This window comes from Felis catus, chromosome A1, assembly GCF_018350175.1.
Source record: "Felis catus isolate Fca126 chromosome A1, F.catus_Fca126_mat1.0, whole genome shotgun sequence".
In the NCBI taxonomy this organism is placed as follows: domain Eukaryota; kingdom Metazoa; phylum Chordata; class Mammalia; order Carnivora; family Felidae; genus Felis; species Felis catus.
The window spans coordinates 138,747,836-138,760,737 of record NC_058368.1 but is presented as its reverse complement, the minus strand read 5'-3'; the positions used below and the strand labels follow the sequence as shown (position 1 = coordinate 138,760,737).

At 45.4% G+C, this 12,902-nt stretch overlaps 1 long non-coding RNA gene across 1 annotated transcript; it reads left to right on the top strand.

The window, feature by feature from the left end:
• Positions 1-965: 965 nt before the first annotated feature.
• Positions 966-5,661, top strand: LOC123386641. The gene is made up of 2 exons (XR_006600856.1): positions 966-1,373; positions 5,270-5,661. It is a non-coding gene; the product is annotated as an uncharacterized LOC123386641 (long non-coding RNA).
• The last annotated feature ends 7,241 nt before the right edge of the window (positions 5,662-12,902 follow it).

Below are 12,902 nucleotides of genomic sequence, written 5' to 3'. Positions count from 1 at the left end.
GAATTTGGATTAGGTCATGGTCTTCAAATCCAATTTCCCATAGGGAGGCCCAGTATCTTAACTTTTGTTAGAAGATTCTATGGCTTAATGATTTGAAAACGATTCCTTCCACTGGGGGAAATGGTCTCTGAGTGTCACTGCTTGTCAGAGTTGCAGATCCATAGGCCTTCGGGGTCATGTAGGTGATCTAAGAAGAGGCAGGAATAGGTAATGGATTGTGTCCCCCTCCCTAATACCTATGGTGAAGTACTAACCCCTAGTACCTTAGAACGTGACTGTATTTAGAGATAGGGCCTTTCAAGAGGACACTGAGTTAATAGGAGGTCATCAGGGTGGGACCTCATCCAAGAAGACTGGTATTCTTGTAAGATGCAGACACAGAAGAGAGATCATGCGAACCCAAACAGAGAAGGGCAGCCATCCCTAAGCCTCCGAGAGAGGCCCGAAAGAAACCAAGAGCCCTGGCACCTTGATCTGGGACTCCTGGCCTTTGGAACTGTGAGAAAATACATTTGTGTTGTTTCAGCCACCCAGCCTGCGGTACTTTGTGATAGCAGCCCTAGAAGACTAATATAGAATGTGTGTGCTTTTGTGTGGGTAGGTGCTTGTGTGTGTGTGTGTATGTAAAACAAGAGGGAGTGGTAGACACTATGGAAGTTTTGAGCGCGTTTGTCGTGATGGGAAAGGGCGGGGGGTGCCCTTCAGTTCCTGCTGATTATACCTAGACCCATATGGGGATCTTAACTGCGTTGCCAGATGTTCTAAATTTTTAAGAGAAGTGGACTTTTTAATTGTGCAATTTCCCAGTCTTTAAGATACTCCACGGCGAACAAAACGGGTCTGTGGGCTGAATTTGACCTGCAGACCGCCAGTTGTGACCAGTGACCCCCATGTCCAAGGAAACAATTGAGAACTGACCTCATAAGGCAGGGTGTGACTACAGAGCACACATTAAGAGACTGGAATACTGGTGAGGCGCCAGGACACCTGGCTGGCTTTCACGGCCAGACCATCTTGCTGTTAGACCTGGAGCCAGATCTCAGTTCCCATTCTCGGCAGATGAGGAGACTAAACTAGCCTCTGCCAGCAAAGGTGATTGGAGATTTCAAGTCCGAGTGCCATACTCTGTAAACATCAGGGAATTATGGCCAAGATAATTGCTTTCTGCTTGGCTGTTTCTCTCTAAGAATAAGTGCCTGATGTTCTACAGTCACAGAGAAAGGGATTGAATGTAATTAAGGATTTGAGTGCAGAGAAGTAGATAAAAGAGGCCCAGGTCTCAGAAAAAGCTGCTCAAAGTGGAAAAAGAAAAATGCAAAGAAAGCAGAGGAGTTGCTCCAAATGAACGTCGTTGCACACATCGGCCCAAGAGGGTAAGCAGGGTTTCGTTATGAAAATTCCTTTGCTTTGCATTGAAATGGTCACTGCAGGGTTTTCTTGGCTCCTTTTTTTGGTCAGCATTTCAAGGAGAGAGTATGGTAGACATGGATTAATAAAAGAATTATTGAGGGGCGCCCGGATGGCTCAATCAATGAAGCATCCAACTCTTTGATCTTGGCTCAGGTCATGATCTCGCAGTTTGTGAGATCAAGCCCCATGTCAGGCTCTGGGCTGACAGCCCCGAGCCCGCTTGGAATTTTCTCCCTCACTCTTTGCCCCTCCCCCGATTGTGCGCACGCGCTCTCTAAATAAACTTAAAAAAATTAAAAAGAAAAGAATTGTTGAGCCCTTACCATATGCCAGAGACTTTACACATACAGGCATTTCTTACTGTAACGCAAAATAACACTTCCCAGAATATTTTGTCCTCTGCAAAATTTAACCTAAAAATAGGACCAAAGCAGACCTTTCAAATTTCATGCATCTCTGATGAACCAAAACAACCACTGCTATCTGAGGTCACGTGGACTACCTTGGCAGCAGCTGAGTGGCTGCAAGCTGCCAGAAGATATTAAAATGAGGGGCGCCTGGGGGCGCCTGGGTGGCGCAGTCGGTTAAGCGACCGACTTCAGCCAGGTCACGATCTCGCGGTCCGTGAGTTCGAGCCCCACGTCAGGCTCTGGGCTGACGGCTCAGAGCCTGGAGCCTGGTTCTGATTCTGTGTCTCCCCCTCTCTCTGCCCCTCCCCCGTTCATGCTCTGTCTCTCTCTGTCCCAAAAATAAATACACGTTGAAAAAAATAAAATAAAATAAAATAAAATAAAATGAGGGGCGCCTGGGTGGCTTAAGCGGTTGAGTGTCCGACTTCGGCTCAGGTCATGATCTCCTGGTTCATGAGTTTGAGCCCCGCCTGGGGATCTGTGCTGACAGCTCAGAGCCTGGAGCCTGCTTCCAAATCTGTGTCTCCCTCTCTCTCTCTCTGCCCCTCCCCTGCTCGCGGTCTGTCTCTCTCTCTTTTTCAAATAGACATTTTTAAAAAATGCATAAAAGCTATAGAGATAAGAAGCTGGTAACTCTTCAACCACACCAGTGCTGGCATGGGTAGAGAGAGAGAAATGGAAATGAACTCTGAGTCAGCGGGGCTATGGTCAAGGTGGACACAGGAGGCAGGACAACCTCACACAAGCTAAGAGCCCATAAGCCTAGGGTGCACCTACTGGGGAAGGAAGAACCCTGGATGCAGGTGCTCATTTGAAAATCCCTCAGAACACAGCAAAACAGTTCCTGCTGGTAAGGCAGCAGTGGCCCCTTGGCCCTTCTCCATTCCCACTGAAGGTTATGGTTCTTCTCCTGAGATTCCAGCCCCTCTGGCTCAGGAAAACCCACCTAGGATATGGGGGAAACCATCATGCGATTTGCACATGGCAGCGTAAAATTTTAGTGTGCAATTATGTGCCATATAGCATGCAGTTTTCACATGTCAGTGGCACCAGGCCTCAATGGCCAATCACTGATGGGGTCATTCATGCTACGGAAACACACGTGTAGAAGAACAGAATGTATTACCCTCGCATTCGTGTGCATCTGAATTACTTGGAGGGCTTGTTAAAACGGATCACTGGGTTTCATCCCCAGAGTTTCTGGTTCAGTAGGGTCTGGGGTGTCGCCGAAGGATCTGCATTTCTGATCAAGTCCCAGACAATACTGATGTCGCTGGCCTGGGAACGACATTCGAGAACTACTAACCCTCAGGAAATGGCTAATTGGCAAGATTTTGTGATTTACCAAGATTTCTGCAGGAATGGGCCTAAGGGGAGCCTCAATCTTGGGCCTCATGAGACTAGTATGCTGGAGAAATTGACCTTTGATGATCTATAAACACTTAAGAATGTGCTGGGGTTGGAGCACCTGGATGGCTCAGTCAGTTAAGTGTCTGGCTTTGGCTCAGGTCATGATGTTACAGTTGGTGGGTTTGAGCCCCACATAGGACTCTCTGCTGTCACTGAAGAGCCTGCCTCAGGTCGTCTGTCTCCCTCCCTCTGCACATGTGTGCTCTCGCTCTCCAAAGTAAATAAACATTTAAAAAAAAAAAAAGAGAAAGTGCTGGGGTTGGTTTTTGTACCTGAGGAGTCTGTACGCCCACCTGGGGCCATGCTGTGTGGTCTCCTATTTTGTAAGGCACCTCCCAAATTTTTGGTATCATTTGCTATTTAAGAACTTACCTCTAGTGGCTGTCTGTTACAGTCCCACCATCCTGTGCATAACCTTCCTGCTAAGGCAGCTGACAGGCAACAGCCTAGGATTCGAACCCAGGCACTCTCATTCTAGCACCCATGTCCTTCCCCATCCAGCTGCACTGCCCCCTAAAGAGGCCCCCAGTGGGAGCCAAGTGCGGAGGTAGGGGGAGTCTACTGTGACCTGCTCATGTTCCTATTTTGTGTGGGTTGTTTCAGGGCCACGCAAGACAAGGTATCAAAGTTGTGGCTGAATAGAAAGCCCAACTGTGAGCACTGCTCTGAATGCCTATCAAATCCCTTGATAATTGACTTGCTTTGTTTTTGAGGATTGAAGATTTGTGGCGAAGGTGGTGTGGTATCCTCACAGAAATGAGAACTTTGTCTCTGTGTAGCCACGAAAAACTCCAAATTGCAGAAAGTTGTAGTTGATTGCTGCATTAGTGTTGTGAGGTTATAGACGGAATTAAAAATGGGGAGAAAAGTGTGGACTCTTCTTAAATGCCTCTTAACATTTCGGTAGATATGCCCCCTGCCCCGAGAGCATGACATGACAGAAATCCGTGGGTTATTCACGGATTGTGTGATAGTGGGAAATTTATCAGACTAGTCAAAGCCTCCATTTCCTCTTCTATTAAAGTGGTCTAGGGGCGCCTGGGTGGCGCAGTCGGTTAAGCGTCCGACTTCAGCCAGGTCACTATCTCGCGGTCCGTGAGTTCGAGCCCCGCGTCGGGCTCTGGGCTGATGGCTCAGAGCCTGGAGCCTGTTTCCGATTCTGTGTCTCCCTCTCTCTCTGCCCCTCGCCCGTTCATGCTCTGTCTCTCTCTGTCCCAAAAATAAATAAACGTTGAAAAAAAAATTAAAAAAAAAAAAGTGGTCTAATATTTATTTCACTAGATTATCATGAGGACAAAATGGCCACCAATAACACACATACACTTTTGACCTCCACAGCGTCCTGAGGCATAGACTAGCTCGCTCTTTGGTTTCCCTGTGGTATTATAGTGGATCCAAGGAGCATCCTAGCAGATGCATTGTATTCAACCTTGCACTTGCTCTGTAAGGGCCAGAAACCAGGCAGCAACCTCACCTCAAGACAGAAGTGGAGGCCTGCTGAAAATGGACTTGGCTGAGACATCTGGTTCAAAGCGTCATGAAGCTAGCAGTTTTCCCTAACTTCATTCTAACATTGATACAAAGACATGGAAAAAAAAAAAAAAAGACAACACTGAAAAGACAACATTGGAACCACCAAATTCCAAAATTTTAGAGGAACTGATGATAATTGCAAGGCAGATGGAGATGACCAAGAATAACCAGTGTCTCTTTCAGCTTATGTCATACGTCTACTTTGCCTCCATGATTTGGAGAGGTGGTGCCTGTATCAAACAGAAAACTTCCTGGTGTCATGAGGAAAGCAGAGTGCCTCTCTTCCTGTTTCTCTCTGTCCTTCCTCCCACCACCACCTGTCCCTCTGTCTCTTATCCCCACTTAGGTTTCCGTCTTGTTAGAATTTTGGCCAACATCCCAAATTTCCGCAAAGAAGTGTCCAGGAAATAATGGAGTGTTGGCAATGGCCCGAGACCTGTGGATGACATACTCTAGGTGATCCCAAAGAGTCACACTCTTGAATAATCCTGTCCCCTTGAATGTAGGCAGTGCTTGTGACTGGCTCTAAGACAGTGGAGTACGGCGAAGGTGATAGAGGTCACCGCTGTGAGGATATTACAGAGCAAGAGTCTCCTGCTGGCCTTGAAGAAGGAAGTCGCCATATTGTGAGAAAGACTGAGAAAGGCCACATACAAGGACCTGCGGAGCAGCCCCCTGTGGACAAATGGGGAGCAAGTGTGGCCGCAGTCCCAGCTACCTAGAGCAGAATACAGTCCACAACCCTGTGAGCTTGGAAAAGGGCCCCAACGTCCAGAAAGAAATGCAGCTCACCAACACTCTGATTCCAGCTTGGGAGGCCCTGAGCACAGGACACGGGCAAGCCGGGCCCAGACTTCCAACCCAGGGAAGCTGAAGTAATAAACGTATGTTGTTTTCAGTTGCTGAGTGTGTGGTTGTGTAGTGAAAGAGGAGTAATAGAGTGAGTTACAGTCTCTGTAAAGTAGGCATTGTGTGGGGAATAAAGCAGCAGCCTGGGAGGAGAGCATGCTGGGAATCAGCGCGATTAAGTGGGTCCTCAGAAACTAGCAGCCAGATAGTGGAGGTCAGAGGAAGGTGCCACCTCAAGATGACAGAGGTAAAGTCTGTGGGAAGTGGAACTTTGCCTGGGAGCTGTAAATATGAAAACCTGTCCTGCAACTGTAAATCTGATAAGGAGATTCCATTACACTGCATGTGACCCAATGGGGGTGGGGGTGGGAAGGGAAAGAAAATGAACTTTTCATAAACTTACCAGGAAATGTCTAGAAATATGAAGAAGGTTTAAAAATCTTAATGGGAGACTAATTTAAATGGAGACTTATTCAGAATTTGACAAAATAATTAGAAGTTATTCAGAACAATGATCACTTCAGAGGAGCTGATAAACTTTTTGAAAAAGACTATTGAGGAAGGCTTTGTCTTAGCAGAAAATAAAACATCTTAAAACTCTAGTAACTGTAATAGGCAGCCAGATGATGGAACAGAAGTCCAGAAGAGACCCAAGGATAAGTATGTGTAGACCCTTGTGCATTTATTTTGTTTTGGTACAGGAGACCCATTTTATTTCTAATCACTGGGGGAAGGCTGAGTAGTTTATAAATGCTATTGGGGGAAATGACCAACCCATTGGGGCAGACTATTTATATCACTACCGCACATAAAAATAAATTCTGATTAATTCACATTTGATTGTAAAAATGAGAATTTATAGGTTAAATAAAATATGGGTCAATATTTTGCGTCTTTAGGGGGTAGAAAAGGCACGTCCAAGTGGGATACCAAAGCTAAGAATCATAAAAGAAAGGATTGTTACAGTTGATCACACAAAGAGAAATTCTGTAGAGTATAAGATTACTCACAAAAAACTTGAAAGAAAAACAAACAGAGAAGAAATATGTAACACAAATGCCAGGTATTGTTAAGCTTTCAGCTTTTATAAGTCAATAAGAAAAAGATAAACAACAAATTGGAAAAGTGGGGCAAGGCTGGAAGGAGCCTTGTTTGCTTTGTCCCATGTGCCGTTTTTTCCTTCCAGAAATCTTGATCTCTCAGGCTTCTGGGAGCAGCAATGTTAGGCGTACTACAATGATGGCCATTGTGACCTATTTTGGGGGAGATGTACAGGATTCATCTTTCCGCCAAGGTTCTTTTTCTTCCCCGTCACCCAGCGATTTCCAGTAAGTGATCAGACCTTCCTTTTATTAAATAATATCATCAAGTGGAGATTTTATACCCCCTCACACTTTCACCCTCAAGAATGCATCCATTATTAATGCCTGTTTTATTAAAAACATTATTTTCCAAAATGGATACGGCTTTATTTTTTTATGTTTGTGAAGGCAGTTCATGCTTCTTGTGAAAACATTCATGCTGTTCAGAAAAACGTTTGGAAGACAGTAAAAACATGTTCATCTTGCTGCCCAAAGATAACTTATATTTTCTCCATGTGAGTGTGTGCATGCATTGATGCACATTCACTCACACAAGTGTTGATTTCTATTTTTACAAAAATGAGATCACACTTTTTCCCAGTTCAACTATACATCATGAACATCTTTCCATGTTAACACGTGTAGATCTACATAATTTTAAAAGGACGCAGATTATTCTTCAAAATGAATGTGCTATAATTAATTTAGCCACTCTCCTACTGATAAAATTTAAGATTTTTTTCTTTACCATTATAAGGAACTCTGTAATTGATTCCTTATGCATATATTTGGCCACGGGTCTGGTTATTTCCTAAGAATAAATTCCTAGAACAGAGATAACCAGTCAGCTGTCCTAAGGGAAGAAAGAGCCAGACAAGATGACCTGATGCAGTAAGCTACAGTATTTGAGGAAGAGAAAAGATTGTGAGTTTATCACAGTCCCTATCGCTTGAATCTGTGCCCAGCCCAGCCCTATGGATACATGTCTGAGTTCCAGTGAGAGAGAAGATACAAGCAACACGGCTTCCAAAGCCTTCTAACAGGGGGGTCAGGGAAGGAGGAGAGGGCAGAGTGGCTTCCTCCTGCTCTGCTTCAGGCGGAGATGGAACACTGCGGAGGTGCTGGGCTTGGCCATGTGAGCAGGGGCTACCCCTCCGAGGAAGTGTATGCAAATCTGAGAATCCCACTGGGACCTCCAGAAACACCGAACAGGGCATTTTCAGAGACTGGTGGGAGCAGGGGCCAATGAGGTTTGAGTTGTTAGTATTGCTTGATCCTGTCTACACCCAGTGGCAGGTGAGGCTAGGAGAAACATGTGGGTCCAAACCAACTCTGTGTGTTGACTACGTCAAGATACTGAACACATACTCTGTTTTTAAGCACCTAACCAGGGGGGCGCCTGGGTGGCGCAGTCGGTTAAGCGTCCGACTACAGCCAGGTCACGATCTCGCGGTCCGTGAGTTTGAGCCCCGCGTCGGGCTCTGGGCTGATGGCTCAGAGCCTAGAGCCTGTTTCCGATTCCGTGTCTCCCTCTCTCTCTGCCCCTCCCCCGTTCATGCTCTGTCTCTCTCTGTCTCAAAAATAAATAAACGTTGAAAAAAAAAATTTTTTTTTAAGCACCTAACCAGGGCTTGCCCGATCTGTAGTTTTAGAGTCTAAATTTTTTAAGGTTTATTTATTTTTGAGAGAGAGACAGAGAGACCATGGGAACAGGGGAGGGGCAGAGAGAGCAGGAGACACAGAATCCGAAGCAGCCTCCAGACTTCAAGCTGTCAGCACAGAGCCCGACTCAGGGCTCGAACCCACGAACTGTGAGATCACGACCCGAGCGGAAGTCGGACGCTCAACCGACTGAGGCACCCAGGCGCCCCTGTAGTTTTATAGTCTAGGAGTAGTACCTTGGGGCTTGTTCTTTCCCACCTGCTGTGTACTCATGGCGGAGGTAAGGTCTCTTGGATTCTATTGACAGTCATTTGCCACCCCAGCTATGCAGGATTCAAATTCTTTCACCTCTATTTAAAATCCAATAGGAGTTGGGTTCTCTCAAACAAAGCCTTCAAGTAACTGATAATTATATAGAGATCACGTCTTTTATCTTTATCCCCTACTTCTTAGAAGAGTGCCTTTCCACAATTCAAAAAAATTAAACCATGAGCAAGAACCCAAACTCCAAAGTAAGAGAACGGCAGGCAGTGTTTGGTATCACCCAATACTCATCCCCCTTCCTGCCCACTCGTTTTCACTGACAGAAGTCTAGTTTATACAGGAGCTAGCTAGAGACCCACGGGTTCAGCCCCTTTCCCAGTCCCAAAATATAAACCATGATTACTCAAGACCAGCCCACAATAATCTCATTTTGCTCGGCCTTTGGCTGAAGGATAGCACACGACCCTGTTTTGACTAGTGAGATGTAAGGGGGAGTCTACTGAAATAAGTTCAGTTTCCCAAATGAAAAGGTAAAGTCTCCCCACAAGCTGTTTTTCTCCTGCTTTTTATACTTTCCTAAAAAGGGGAGATCGTGCCTTGAAGTGCAGTGACCACGAGATGATAAGGGTGACGGTGCTAAGACGCTAGATCAGCAAAATGGAGGGTGCCTGGGTCCCTGAGGGCAACGTGAGCAACCGAACCCCTCTAGCAATCGCTGGTCTTCATACTTACTGTTAAGTAATAAAGGTGAATTCCTACTTTAAAAAAAATTTTTTTTCAATGTTTATTTATTTCTGAGACAGAGAGAGAGAGCATGAACGGGGGAGGGGCAGAGAAAGAGGGAGACACAGAACCAGAAGCAAGCTCCAGGCTCTGAGCTGTCAGCACAGAGCCCGACACGGGGCTCAAAATCACCAACCATGAGATCATGACCTGAGCCGAAGTCGGTCTCTCAACCAACTGAGCCACCCAGGCGCCCCATGAATTCCTACTTTTAAAGGCTATACTAAGTTTGATTTTTGCTTACACCACCAAAAACATTCCTAAGTGGTACACAGAATAAATAGAACAAGAGTGACTTGATTATCCAGGGCAATGAACTCTCGAGCCAGATTGCCTGGGTTTAAGTCTAAGCTCTTCTATGTGCTAGTTTTGCGACTTTGGTTGGGTTCAACTTTCGGCACCTCAGTTTCTCTATATATGTAATATGGAGAAGCTAATAGCTATTACTTCCTAGGTTGTGTGTGGTAGTCTGGAAGAAATAAACATCAGCTTGACCTTTTTTGTGGGGTCTTATCAATATATAGGTGTCCAAAGTTAGAAAATTGTGCTTAGATTATTTTTAATCAAAGAATGCAGGGATGCCTGGATGGCTCAGTGGTTGAGCGTCCAACCCTTGGTATTGACTCAGGTCATGACATCACAGTTGTGAAATCGAGCCCCGTGTCCAGCTCTGCACTGACAACACAGAGCCTGCTTGGGATTCTCTCTCCCTCCCGGCTCCTCCCCTCCTCACACTCTCTCAAAATGAATAAACTTTAAAAAAAACGCAAAATCTCTGGTAACACCTTAAGTACACTTGGACTGAGAAATGGTTTGTAAGTTTTTTTCAACTCTTCTCATATTTATTATGGCCAAATGTAAAAATCTTGAGTCTCAAAGATGGTCTGGAATAGATGTTTGGGATTTTCCAGTCTCATTAAACCAAAGAGCAGAGTTATTCCACATGTAAGTCCTAGCCTTAATCTGCTCTAAGGAGTGGAACCTGGTTGTTTAACAGCTATAGTTCTAAGTTCATATTTATGTGGCCACCTTTTTCCCCCCCCTCAATGTAGTGTTCCTTCTTAAGTTTCTTTTCTTTCTTTTTACCCCCAAAACTTCTTTAACTCTGAGTTGGTATTTCTGCCTCTTTGTTTCTTTGGGTTATAGCTTTTATTTATTTTTTTTCAACATTTATTTATTTTTGGGACAGAGAGAGACAGAGCATGAACGGGGGAGGGGCAGAGAGAGAGGGAGACACAGAATCAGAAACAGGCTCCAGGCTCTGAGCCATCAGCCCAGAGCCTGACACGGGGCTCGAACTCACGGACCGCGAGATCGTGACCTGGCTGAAGTCGGACGCTCAACCGACTGCGCCACCCAGGCGCCCCTGGGTTATAGCTTTTAAAAAAGATTAATCATCAGAAATGCAAAGGAAGTAGGGAAGAGGTCTTTGCTCTCCTGCTGTTTTTAGTTTTGTACATCGGGACATGAGGTCACCTGATGTTCTGCTTCTACAGGTGGGTTTATTAAGGAGGTGTTGGACATTTATATCTCAGTTGACCAAAAAACTCAGAGGTCTTCCCATGCCATTTCTGATGAGCAGGTGGTTACCTGAAGAGAACAAGGCAAAGACCTATTTAAATTTGGTGCTCATGAGAACCCTTGGAATGGTCTCTTATGGGGTATCCAGGCTTCTGACTCTAAGGGAGTTGTGCTTGTCTGCTAAGTTATCCAACGACAATGGAGTGCTAAGAGGTAAATCCAGCATCCTCTATGGGATAGCGTCCTTTCTGACTCAAAGGAGAAAGACAGATCAGAGTTTTGGCACAGCTGGTAAAATGGGATTAACCATAGACCGACTCCTCCGGGCTGCTAATCACAGCTTGGATGTCATTTGCCTCGGGACCAACAAGGATTCATTAAGCCCCCACGTGGTACATGCCATTGGATTAAGAACTCAGATAATGCTGAGGCTCTGAACGTGGACTTCAATCTTACACTTTTGCTTGAGGTAATAAAACATTCATAGTAACATTCCATGGAGATTCAGGACTCCTCTCTGCCTTCTAATTTCCTAATACTCTCATGATGACTCAGGAAAGCATCATTTCCGTGAGCCAACATTAGGGATCTATCCCATCCTCTGCCAACAGAGGCTCAAGGTCTGATGAACTAGGGAAGAAGAATTTAAAAGTAGTAAAACCACCTCCGTTTTTAGTCCAACCACCTGAAATCAGACATTTATAGAGGCGATCGTAGCATGTGAGAATCAGAAGGTTATTTTTTTTAATTTTTTTTTTAACGTTTATTTATTTTGGGGACAGAGAGAGACAGAGCATGAACGGGGGAGGGGCAGAGAGAGGGGGAGACACAGAATCGGAAACAGGCTCCAGGCTCCGAGCCATCAGCCCAGAGCCTGACGCGGGGCTCGAACTCACGGACCGCGAGATCGTGACCTGGCTGAAGTCGGACGCTCAACCGACTGCGCCACCCAGGCGCCCCATCAGAAGGTTATTTAATGAACATTTTGGCCCAAAGTTCTCCAACTTTCACGTCCATTGGGATCACGTGGAAGGCATGCCAAGACACAGGTGAAAGGGCATGGTTTCTGATTCGGTAAGTTTGGGGTGGGGCCCAAGAATTTGCATTGCTAACATGTTCACACGTACGGTTAATACTTCTGGTTCCCTGTACCACACCTTGAGAACCACTGATTTAGACAACCCCTGCCCTTCACAATTAAGGAAGCTGGAAAGGAGAAATGGGGGGGGGGGGGACTGTCCAAGGTAATTGAGGAAATGGAAGAATGAGAACCGAATTCATTTCTCTCGTTTCGGGTTTTAGGCTTTTCTTTCCATTCTACCCTTGATGCCACCGATTAAATGCGTTCATAATAATTCCTTCAGAACAAAAGGACAGTAGAGCTCACAAATCTTAGCTTTCCCATCAGGTAACAGATGGACATTGGGAAGCCACGCGACCTCTTTATGGTTTCAGTTTCTGTAAAATAAAATAATAGAAGTATAGGACCTGCCTCATAGACTAGTTGTAAGGATTAAAATAGAGTACCTTTGGGGCGCCTGGGTGGCGCAGTCGGTTAAGCGTCCGACTTCAGCCAGGTCACGATCTCGCGGTCAGTGAGTTCGAGCCCCGCGTCAGGCTCTGGGCTGATGGCTCAGAGCCTGGAGCCTGGTTCCGATTTTGTGTCTCCCTCTCTCTCTGCCCCTCCCCTGTTCATGCTCTGTCTCTCTGTCCCAAAAATAAGTAAACGTTGAAAAAAAAAAAATAGACTACCTTTGTAAAGTCCTTAGAATCATGCCTTGCCAACTGCTACAGTTATTACTATTATTTCTTATTAACTTGGAAATAGTTTATATTCCCAATGTTCACTTTATCTGGTCAAACTGCTTGGTCCAAGAATGGTAAAGGCGACTAAAAGGAAAACTTCAGAATCTGTTAGTCCCAAAGATGGCGATTCAAAATAGCTAGATTGTAGAGTTCAGGTGTTAGATCTTCTAAG